The sequence below is a fragment of the Nicotiana tabacum genome, chromosome 23 (assembly GCF_000715075.1).
Source record: "Nicotiana tabacum cultivar K326 chromosome 23, ASM71507v2, whole genome shotgun sequence".
NCBI lineage: Eukaryota > Viridiplantae > Streptophyta > Magnoliopsida > Solanales > Solanaceae > Nicotiana > Nicotiana tabacum.
Window position 1 is genome coordinate 52,029,088 of NC_134102.1, and position 12,501 is coordinate 52,041,588.

The 12,501-nt window shown below is 40.2% G+C and overlaps 1 long non-coding RNA gene across 2 annotated transcripts; it reads left to right on the top strand.

The window, feature by feature from the left end:
* Nucleotides 1-9,061: 9,061 nt before the first annotated feature.
* On the top strand, nucleotides 9,062-12,201 carry LOC107801298 (uncharacterized). Of its 2 annotated transcripts, XR_012706040.1 has the most exons (5): nucleotides 9,062-9,233; nucleotides 9,898-9,982; nucleotides 10,229-10,291; nucleotides 11,187-11,319; nucleotides 11,953-12,201. It is a non-coding gene; the product is annotated as an uncharacterized LOC107801298 (long non-coding RNA). The 2 variants fall into 2 exon arrangements; XR_001651610.2 differs by lacking the exon at nucleotides 9,898-9,982 and having other exon boundaries at nucleotides 9,074-9,233.
* Nucleotides 12,202-12,501: the final 300 nt, after the last annotated feature.

The window sequence follows — 12,501 nt, forward strand, 5'->3', positions numbered from 1 at the left end:
TAACCAAAGGGCTAAGGCCCTACATAAATCGACGCACTCTTGCCTCCATAGTTGGCATCATATGAACAACATACTTCGACAGGCGCACGAGCTCCATGTGATACTCCCACACATTCCTACTACCCTGTTTAAGGGTCTCAAATTCCACAGCATGGTCTGCCTTAGTCTCGGCAGGCAAGAAATGGTCTATGAAGGCATCCGCGAACTCACTCCATCTCATCAGAGGGCTCCCCTCCTCACGGGAATCTTCCCACATCTCAAACCAGGAATATGCCACCCCTTTCAGACGATAAGAGGCCAACTCTACTCCTTGTACTTCAGTAGCACGCATCACTCGGAGAGTCTTATGCATCTCATCAATGAAATCCTGAGGGTCTACCCCGGGATCAGTACCTGTGAACACTAGAGAGTCTAAATGAAGGAACCTGTTTACCCTGGAACCAGAAGAATCGTCTTGCGAGATAAATAAGGTGGGTGCAACATTTGACCTCTGGGCCTGAGAAGCTTCTAACTGAGTCAGCATCTGAATAGCTCCCCTAAGATCCCCATCAGAAATACTGAGACTTGGAGTTGGGGCTGGAGGTGGAACAGGTGTATCGGCGGGAGGGATTGTGGCATCCTCCGCGGGGGTAGGAACTGGGGTAGTCTGTTCTAGAGTAGACGAATCAGGCAGTGTGATAGTAGGGGGATTATCCTCACCCGCATTATCAAGTAGGGGATCAACAGCCAATCATAGTGTGGCATCGGCTTCTTGGCCAATTCTTGCTCTCTTCTTAGGTGCCATTTACTGAAAGTTAGAACAATGCACGAGTTAGAGGAGAACAACCTCACATTCCGCTCTATCGCACGATATAGAACAACAATGAAGGGTATTATTCCTAAATGTCCAAGTAGCCCCCTAATTATAGATGTGGTCGACAACACACCGATAAGAAGGGCTCTACTTGAAACGGCTCCGAGACATCCTAGGACACTTTAAAATCTTAGGCTCTGATACCAAGTTTGTCATGCCCCAACCTCGGGGAGCGTGACCGGCGCTCAACCGAGTGAATCCGGTTTAGCAAGCCTATTAAACATTTCCTACCTGACTCATTCATAATCCAAAAAGGGATCGCATCACCATTTGTAAAACAGGGGGGAGATCAGTTATATAAATATATAAATGTTGCTAGTTCATTTTTCCTTATATACATTATGCCATAGTTGAGTTCCCAAAATACAACTCGATCCAACGACCACCCCAACATACATACATGACCCATATAAACGTCTATGGAGCCTCTAAGAGTACAAAAAGAGCAACATGACAATGCCGGCAACAAGGCCCTGGCTATACCTCAAAATATGAAAACTTATACAAAAGAAGGACTACATGACCCTTGGGAGAAATGGGGCTCACCAAGACTGCTGTGAGGAGAGAAAGAGAGAACCACTATCTGTGATCGGCACTATCTACGATGGAACCACCTACATCCATTCAAAGATTTAGCGCCCCCGGCAAAAGGGACATTAGTACTGTCGAATAGTACTAGTATGTAAGGCAAACACCAATCTTAGTAGAATGAACAGTGAAACAAAGAGAAGGCAGTCATAATAATCAATAAGTACTTCATAGAAATAGAGAGAAAACACCAAGTAAGGATCACATAGTTTCCAATTCAATCTTTCCATCTTTTTAGATTAATAATCTTTAGTGCCAAAGCCACAACTCACAATGCCACCGTATTTTTACATGGAGTCCGGTCTCAGCCCGACCGGCTAAGCCATCTCAAGTGAGACATATCCATATCCACAATGTAAATCAATAATTCCAACACAATTTCCACCATGTGTACAACATGGCGTCTGATCTCGTCCCGATCGGCTAAGCTATCTTACTTGAGACATAGCCTCTTTCAATTGTTCACTCAATTCACATTTGTTTCCCATCTTTCGTTACATGGCACAAACAACCTCATTTATTAATTAGTTATTGGCACTTGGGAATATTTTACAATTCAAGTCTTTCCCTTTTTATTCGTCCAAATAACATCATCATTCATGTCGATAAGTACCATCACATAAGGCATTTCACACATAAGGGAAGGAGCTTGGAAAATCATAATTTCATTCTCAAATAGCATGATCACATGGTAACCATCTAAAACAATTAGGGAACATGAATCTTTCAATCCAACACACTAAGGAAAACAATTCTAGTATGATCAAGTTAGAACTTAAACCCATTATTCGGACACCAGGAGTTCGATTCTAGGAAGAAGAGAGTTAGCCATACATACCTCAATTGCGCTTCTTTAGACTCTACAATTATCCGGAAACCTTAGCAACCTCAATCTATTTTAGCAATATACAAATTGAACCCAGAATTAGGAAAACATTCATGGTTCCAGCTCACTTTTTCCTACACTCTTTATCATACATGCATGCAAGATAAACCACCCTTATACCCATGAAGTATCACACTAGTACCCCATTATAGCTATGTTTGAAATTAAAAGCTGGGGTGATGAAGTCTTACCTTTTTGGATGAAGAATTTGGTGCTTTACTTGAATATTTCCAAGCTTTGAGTGATGGTTGAAGATTAATTGATTAAAATTAGGCCCTCCCTCTAGAACCCTCTCTCTCTCACTCTAGAAATATCAGAAATGAGCTTCAAAATAGACTAAATGGGTGTTTTAACGGAATAGGGGTCGGGTTTTAAATTAAGAAAAATGGTGCCCCGACACAGGTCTGCGGTCGCATATGCCACCGCATAATGGTTATGCGGTCCGCAAAGTGACCATTGAAATGGCCCTCAGGGGCCTAAACTTTCGGCTCAGGTATGCGACTAGTATGCGGTCCGCATACTTGTTCTGCAGTCGTATAATGCCCCGCAGAACTCCCTCCGCAAAAACCCAAGAGGAATTAAGCGACCGATATGCGGCCCGCATATCGATTATACGGTCCGCATATCGATTATGTAGTCGCATAATCCACCGCAAAACTGACCTCAAATTGGCCAAACTTACTGCTTTACTCCGCGGCCATTATAGGTCTGCAGAGTGATTATGCGGCCGCATAATGGGCCGCAGAAACGCGTTCTTCTACGAAACATTTTTCTCTCAGTCCGTAGAGTACTGTTCAATCCAAAAAGTCCGAACCGCGGCAAGCAAGCTTGCCGCGAAGAATTACTACTATGGTAACACAAGAATCTATCTTGGCACCACGAAACCCCGAGTATTTTGGTTAAAAGTTTTACGGGTCCTTACATGTGCTGTACGAAGTGGCTCCTGAATTAACTTTACCTTTTCTAAGGCATCTTTCAACAAATCAGCACCATATAACTTAGCCTCACCGGGCTCAAACCATCCGATGGGCGAACGACATCGCCGACCATATAAAGCCTCAAATGGAGCCATCTCGATGCTGGATTGGTAACTGTTGTTATAAGCAAACTTGGCCAAAGGCAAGAAACGATCCCACTGACTTCCAAAGTCAATCACACACGCCCTGAGCACGTCCTCCAGAATATGAACTGTCCGCTTTGACTGCCCGTCGGTCTGCGGATGAAAAGTTGTTTTGAGCTCTACGCGAGTCCCCAATTCACTCTGTACTGCTCTCCAGAAATGTGAAGCAAATTGAGGGTCTCTATCTGATATCATGAAAATTGGCACACCGTGCAACCGAACTATCTCCTGAATATAAATCTGGGCCAATCTCTCTGAAGTATACGTAGTCAGAACTGGAACGAAATGTGTCGACTTGGTCAACCTGTTGACAATGATCTAAACTGCATCAAACTTTCGCAAGGTCCGCGGCAGCCGAACTACAAAGTCCATAGTAATGCGTTCCCATTTCCACTCCGGTATAGTCATCAGCTGAAGTAGGCCACCTGGCCTTTGGTGCTCATATTTAACTTGCTGGCAATTTAGACACCTAGCTACATACTCAACTATGTCCTTTTTCATTTGTCGCCACCAATGATGCTGCCTCAGGTCATGATACATCTTCATAGCACCTGGATGTATAGAATACCAAGAACTGTGTGCCTCTTCTAGGATCTTTTCCCTCAGTCCATCTATATTAGGAACACATAGATGACCCTGGAGTGGCAGAACACCATCTCCGCCTATAGTAACCTCCTTGGCACCACCTCGTAGTACCGTTTCTTGAAGAACCAATAAGTGTGGGTCATCAAACTGGCAAGCCTTGATCTGCTCAAATAATGACGACTGAGCTACAACACATGCAAGAACTTGATTGGGCTCTAAAATGTCCAATCTCACAAGTCGGTTAGCTAAGGATTGAATATCCAAAGCTAATGACCTCTCCTCTGCTACAATAAAAGCCAAACTACCCATACTCTCTGCCTTTCTACTTAAGGCGTCTGCAACTAAATTTGCTTTGCCCGGATGATATAGGATAGTGATATCATAATCTTCTAGTAACTCTAGCCATCTGCGCTGCCTCAAATTTAGGTCCCTCTGCTTGAACAAATGCTGCAAGCTGTGATGGTCAGTGTAAACCTCACAAGACACCCCATAAAGATAATGCCTCCAAATCTTAAGAGCGTGAACAATTGCAGCTAACTCCAAATGTTGTACTAGATAAATCTTCTCATGGGGCTTCAGCTGACGTGAAGCATATGCAATAACTCGCCCCTCCTGCATTAATACACAACCAAAACCAATGCGTGAAGCATCACAATACACTATATACATTCCCAAATCAGAAGGCAACACTAACACTGGTGATGTAGTCAATGCTATCTTGAGCTTCTGAAAGCTCACCTCACAATTATCGGACCATCAGAATGGAGTACCCTTCTGGGTTAATTTGGTCAAAGGTGCTGCAATAGATGAAAATCCCTCCACAAATTGACGATAATAACCTGCTAAACCTAGAAAACTCCTGATCTCAGTCGCCGAAGTGGGACGATGCCAATTCTGAATTGCCTCGATCTTTTTGGGATCAACTATAATACCCTCGCCCGATACAATATGCCCCAAAAATGCTACAGAATCTAGACAAAACTCACATTTAGAGAACTTAGCATACATCTTTTGTTCCCGCAGCATCTGAAGTACCAATCTCATATGCTGCTCGTGCTCTTCCTTACTGCGCGAGTAGATAAAAATGTCATCAATGAAGACAATGACAAACGAATCAATATATGGCCGGAATACCCTGTTCATCAAATCCATAAACGCTGCCGGAGGCATTAGTTAACCCGAAAGACATCACCAAAAACTCATAATGACCATATCTAGTCCGAAAAGCAGTCTTCAGAATATCTGAATCCCGAATCTTCAACTGATGGTACCCCGACCTCAAGTCGATCTTAGAGAACACCCTAGCACCCTGCAATTGGTCAAATAGATCATCAATACGCGGTAACGGGTACTTGTTCTTAATAGTGACTTTGTTCAATTGTCGATAATCGATACCCATCTGTATAGTACCATCCTTCTTCTTCACAAATAATACCGGTGCACCCCAAGGTGATACACTCGGCCTAATGAACCCTTTGGCTAGTAACTCCTCAAGCTGTTCTTTCAACTCCTTCAATTCTTTCGGAGCCATGTGATACGGCGAGATAGATATAGGCTGGGTATCTGGAGCCAAGTCAACACAGAAATCAATATCACGATCAGGTGGCATGCCTGGAAGATTCGAAGAAAATACATCGGAGAACTCCCGAATTACAGGCACTGAATCAATAGTCGAAGTCTCTGCAGTAGTATCCCGAACATAGGCTAGATAAGCCAAACAACCCTTCTCAACCATGTGTCGAGCCTTCATAAAAGAAATAACCTGATTAAATGCACTAACAAATGAACCCTTCCACTCTAGCCTAGGCAATGCTGGAATAGCCAAGGTAACAGTCTTGGCATGACAATCTATGATGGCATGATATCGAGATAACCAGTCTATGCCCAGGATGATTTCAAAGTCAGTCATCTCAAGAAATAGAAGATCTGCTCTAGTTTCATAACCATAGAATATAATAATGCATGACCGGTAGATCCGATACACAACAACAGAATCGCCCACATGAGTGGACACATAAACAAGAGTACTCAAGGACTCACGAGAAACACCCAAGAAATGAGCAAATAGAGATGACACATAGGAATATGTAGACCTTGGATCAAATAATACGGAGGCATCATTTCCGCAAACAGAAATAATACTTGTAATCACTACATCTGAGGCCTCTGCATCTGGTCTGGCCGGAAAAGTATAGAACCGAGCTGGAGCGCCAACTGGCTGGCCTCCACCTCTAGGACGACCCCTACCCACCTGACCTCCACCTCTTGGTGGTCTGATGGCTGGTGAAGCAACTGGTGGGGTAATCATAGGCTATTGACCCTACTGCACTGGTCTACCCCGAAGCCTGGGGCAGAATCTCCGCATGTGACTAGGATCCCCGTACTCGTAACAACTTTTTGGTGTGATGGGCTGCTGACTAAAAATCTGACCCTGGTGACCTGAATACCCACTGGAAGAACCCTGAATAGCTGGTGGGCGATAAGAACTCTCTGGCATAGCACTGATATAAGGTCGTACTGGAGCACCCCGAGGAGGCGGTGGTGCTGGATATGGGGGCCTGCTGGACTGCCCTCTCACGAACTGACCTCTACCTCCAGACGGAGCACCTCTGAACTCTCCAGAATATCTAAACCGCTTATCTCTCATAACCTGCTCTCAGCCTTGCTGACACACACCCTCAATCCTCCGGGCTATCTCCACGACTAGCTCATAAGAAGTAACCATTTCAACCTCTCGGGCCATAGTGGCCTGAATGCCAGTATGTAAACCCGCAACAAATCTCCGCACTCTCTCCGCCTCAGTAGGGAGTATCATAAGTGCATGGCGAGATAACTCAGAGAACCTCGCCTCATAATCGGTCACTGACATCTGACCCTGCTAGAGCTGCTCAAACTGAAACCGCAACTCTTTCCTCTGGGATGGTGGAATATACCTATCCAGGAAAATACGGGTGAACCTGTCCCAAGTCATGGGAGGAGAATCTGCTGGCCTGCCCAGAAGATAAGACTTCCACCATCTACGAGCTCTGCCCTCTAGTTGAAAAGTAGCAAAGTCTACCCCATGAGACTTCAATATGCTCATGTTGTGTAGTTTGTCCCTGCACCGATCAATGAAATCCTGTGGATCCTCATGTCGCTCACTCCCAAAGACAGGAGAATGTTGTCCAGTCCATCTGTCCAATAGCTTCTGTAGCTCGGCCGTTGCAGCTGGTCTGGGCTCAGGTGTAGCTGTTGCCACTAGCTGGGCTCCACCCACGGGTAGTGCACCTTGGGTCTGATATATAGTAATTGTCTGCCCATGAGCTTGTGCGGTAGGGATCTGTGATCCCCCGCCCGCTTGAGATGTAGCTGGGTCTGCCGGAAATAAACCAGCCTGAGTCATAGTGTCCATGAACCGTAGCATACGACCCATGACCTCCTAGAATCTTGGTGCAAACGTGAAATCCATCGGAGCTGGTTCTGCCACGGACGCCTCGCCCTGTTCCTCAATAATGGGATCCTCTGCTGGACCCACTGGTGGTATAACTGGAACCATCCGGGGACGTCCTCATCCCCTAACATGGGCTGGAGCCGTCCCTCGGCCTCTGCCTCGGCCTCTAACAACAGGGGAGTAGCTCTTCCCTGGTCTGAATCCTCATTAGAGCGCGCTCTCACCATCTGTGAGAGAATAAGAGGAAGATATTTAGTTCTACATATATTGCATGATGGAAGATGAAGAAAGGTAGTTTCCTAACACCCTATAGCCTCTAGAAGATAAGTACAAGCATCTACATACTGATCCGCAAGACTCTATTAGGCCTGCTCATAACTTGTGAGACCTACGTGAACCTAGTGCTTTGATACCATGTTGTCACGACCCTATTTCACCTATAGGTCGTGATGGCGTCCAACACTACAGCTAGGTAAGTCAACTAATAATTTAAACACATATTCAACTCTTTAAAAATTAACCCAGTAATTAAACACTTCTTACTTGCAAGAATCAAGACAATGTGAAAAGATCTGGTAAATTAAAATAACCAAAAAAAATAATTAAATCCAAAAATTCTACTAGTATGTGTGCCAAGACCTGGTATCACAAGTGTATGAGCATCTAGTAGATTACACAAAAATTTTAAATACTGTCTGAAATAAAATAGATAGAATAAAATTTTAAGAAGAGGCACTAGTTGCTGCAGAACGACTCAGAAAGGCAGCTCACCAATAAGCCTCTTGATAACATGAGTGTGTGCCGATAGGTCCAACTATATCACATGTCTCAGGTCCTGCACAAAAAGTGCAACAAGTGTAGTATGAGTACGTAAATAACGTATACCCAGTAAGTATCAAGCCTAATCTCGAAGAGGTAGTGACGAGAGGTCGACTTTGATACTCACTAAGGGTCAATAATAATAAATAAAATAACAGTAGAAATATTTAAATCAACATGATTTATAGAGTTTACAATAATTTTCCTTTAACCAGCAAAAATAATTAAATTTCTTCAAATGCGACAATTTTTAATTTATTTATTCAACTTCACAATCTGCAATTAAAATATCAAGGTATCGTGTAATTGTTGTTATTAGGCACAATTTCTGCCGAGGTCGTACGGCCCGATCCAGAGTGTCGTGTACACTACCGAGGGACGTGCGGCGCGATCCATAGATGCATCTATATTGCCGAGGCGTTCGGCCCGCTCCACAAGAAAGGAGGACATTTTCTTATGTACCTCCGGAATGAGGATATATATATATTATAAGATTAATACAAGACGATGTATAATTTATTTTAATAATTAATTAATTTATACAAAAATTCAAGTATACGAGATTTCTATCTTTTACTATCTTCCCTAGCAATTCATAATATAGTTCAAATACATTAATTAAATAAACACTACAACAAAAATAGCTTTTACCGACTATTATTTTGGGGCAATAAACCTATTGCCTATATAGTATTCCTAAAATTGAGATATTAGCGGTAGATCAATATTTGCCAGGAAAAGGTGCTCTTTTACTGTCAATTAAATGGTTTTCCCTCCCATTTGTTTTTCACAAAAATTACATATTCCCTCTAAATATTTTTCTCGTAATTTGAATAGATTCAATTAAAGAAAAAAATTAGATGGAGGAAATAAGCGAAAGGGCTTTCATCTCTCTCAGCCACGCCGCTGCCAATCTCATCTTTCTCTAATCATCGCCGACCATCAACCCAAGGTAACCCAACTCATTTCTCTCTCACTCTATCAGTCATACCCCCCCTTTCTCTCTCTCTCTCTTGAGATCTATTGCTTTTATATTATGGGTTTGATGAGATAAGATTTGATGGAGTATGTAAAAAACTTGGAGAAGAGAATTGGAATGCAGTTTAGAGGAGTTCATGGTTGGTGAGATGTGGAAAATTTTCTAGGTTAATCATCTGAGACCTAATCTTAGTGTTGTGGGGGACGGAGGCAGTGACGTGGTTGGGTTTATATAGGAATGTGTATTTGTAATGTGCTAATATGATATTTTGTTTTCTAGAAAATTTAGTCTTCTAATTGTTGAGGCATGATGGGTCCAAAATGTAGAGAAAGGAGATGAATCTGGAGTCATGAAGGTTTTTTCAAATTATATTTTCCATTAATTAGAAAGAAGGAATCAAACCAAAAGGTAATTTAGAGATGAAACTTTTGAAACAGTGGGTGTCCTGCATTGTAAGGTTCTACGGTAAGTTAAGATGTCTAATTTTGACTTGCAAGGCAACCTAATTACAGATTTTGTAAACAATAGAGATTTGAAAGCATTAGTCACAAGGTCTAGTATGAAAAAGAATTAATTTACTAAAATCAATTGCAACTTTTGTTCGTATGTTAAGTTTTTTCATGATTTTGCTCAGCAGAGGCTGGTGGATATTTCATCTGACATGTTTCAACTCAGAACACCTTGACTAATTTTCTTGGAACATCTCTAGTCACTATGACCTGGTAAATAACTTGAATATTATATCACCAAAAGCATGTAGTGATGTTAAGATTTCTAATAGAATTGAAATTCACAATGCAGATTTATTTTTGACAGTTACAATACCTTCTTATATAACGGCGTCCGGTTACAAAATATATTTAATCACTTCATGCTATTTTCTTGTAACTTTCTCATCTTAGAAGGCCTTTGGCTTCCATTTTGTAGAGTGATAAATAATTTTGTGGCTCATGTTTTCTTTTGCACAGTAATGAACTCTTCTCGATCTTTCTCAATGAGACAACATCATATTCATGTGGGCAATTCTAGAGGTAACCGCTCAAATTTCTAATATTTGCTGCTTGAATTTTTTATCATATGAGAATTATATTATTTTTCCCCTTAATCTCTTTGTTAGTTTTTCTTTTATAATGTTTCTTAAGTGAAGAGGAAGACTTGAAAGTTGCACAGCTAAGAAAGATTTTTCTTTTTCGTGAAAAGGTAAGTCATCAACAAAGTAAATAATCCCTCATTTCTACATAATTTTCAAGGCTAACTCGATTCTCCTTCTAATCTAATTATGCACAAGTTAGCAAGGAACATCATATTTTAGAGACATGATGTGGTTGAAAAAGTTTGATTGTGGAAGCTGTCAAGCGAACATGATGAAAATATACTCTATCACGCTTGTGTTAGATGTTTAGACATCATAGACTTTTAACGTACTGCCTAAGAGAGCAACCATCCCTAGAAAATTGAATTCTCTACTCCCCTTATTTATTTTTAAACATCTTACCTTTTCAAATCTTTAACAGATGTTTTAGTATTCTTTTTGCTCTTAAAGATAGTGCAAATAAGATAGGAAACCAAGCAGTTATAATGGATCGTAAGAGCCAAAGCTGCTCAAATTTAATACTAATTGTAAGATGCTTCCTATATATATAGGAACTTTATATCGAAGATTGACTATCTATTTAGATCAGGATTTTATCATTTGCCTCTATGGAAAGGGCTTGAATAGATTTTATTTATGTATTATGTGATTAAAGGATGTTCTGCCTATGACATATTGCTTCCAAGAAAATACCCTTTATTTGTCTTTATTAAATATTCTTAAAAGAAATTTCTACGAAAATAGATAGAAGGTGATAAACATCACACTTGACAATAAAAATTATGTTATGGTTTCTCAGATTGCTAATCAGAATACTATCCCTGTACGTAAAGGCTTTGCTGCAGGAAACATATGTCTAGGGAAAGTTGAAGTTGTTCAGATCACCAAGTTTAAGGAATAGTGGTTACCATTGTTATTCTCAACATACTGATACCCAAATAATTTGCAACTCTTGTTCTATTCTAGGTATGGCGCCATACTCTCTGAAATTGAATGAGGAAAATGCTGGATAATTTGATTATCTAGAATAATTAGATTTGTTACAGCATGAAGTATCAAACATGGTTGTACGTTGGTATTTGTTTTGCATCTCAATTTGTGTTGTCAAATAGATGTCTCTGTTATTTTTAAGAGGCTATTGTTCTGCTTGCTTTCCCCTAATACTTCTAGCGGTCGGCTGATTTACTTGATTAAGTTTGTGTTAAGCTGATTTTAACTATAATGATAAAATTAAGTTGTATAATACATCTATAGTGCTATGTGTGTCACTCAAAAGGAGAATTGAAAAGGTTGGTTTTTGGAGCAGTAACTAGAGGATCCAGCTTTTTTGGCCTGAGTAGTACAATTTTGCGGATTAGCGAACTTTGTTAATTGACCATTCTCTTTCATTTGTTTGTTCCCTTAATTGATCAAGACATAATGAATGAAGGTTGAGCAATTGTGAGTTTTGTTAAATAATTTTTTTCAATGTTCTCCCAGTTATTGGGATTCATTTTAATTGGTTGAAGTTGGCAGCTCCTTTCAGAATATATTTACATATAGAATTACTATTTTTTTCACTTGATTTAATCTCTTAACATACATTTATTGTTATTTCAGGTCGTATAAATAATGTCCAAAAATGTAGCACTTGGAAGATTTCAATACGATGAAGAGTTGCAGAATTGTTTTTGTGAACTTATGTATCTTTTATTTTTTTATTGTGGGCATTCGATAGGATTAGTTGTAATGACATTAATTATGTAATTCAATATAATTTTATCTTTTATGTCGTTCACACATTAATAATGTAGATTACTACTTGCTTTTTTGTCTAGATATAATGAAATATTATATTTTTGTGAATTATTTTATAGTATTTGCCAATTCAAAGATAGTTTTAATGACAATAAAGAGGTTGTTAAATTGTACCTTTCATCTTTCGCTAAAAGGGTTATTATTTTTCACTAATTTAATTGGATTTATCGATAATAAAAATGAACGTTGTGCAAACTAAATAATTTTCTAGATGAATTTAACAACCATTATAATAGTCGTTAAAGTATGTGATTTTTAGCTGCAATTTAATTTGATTTACCTGCAATAAAGATAGGCACTAAAAGAGCAAACTAATCAATTCTGGAAATAGATTTAGCAGCCATCATAATT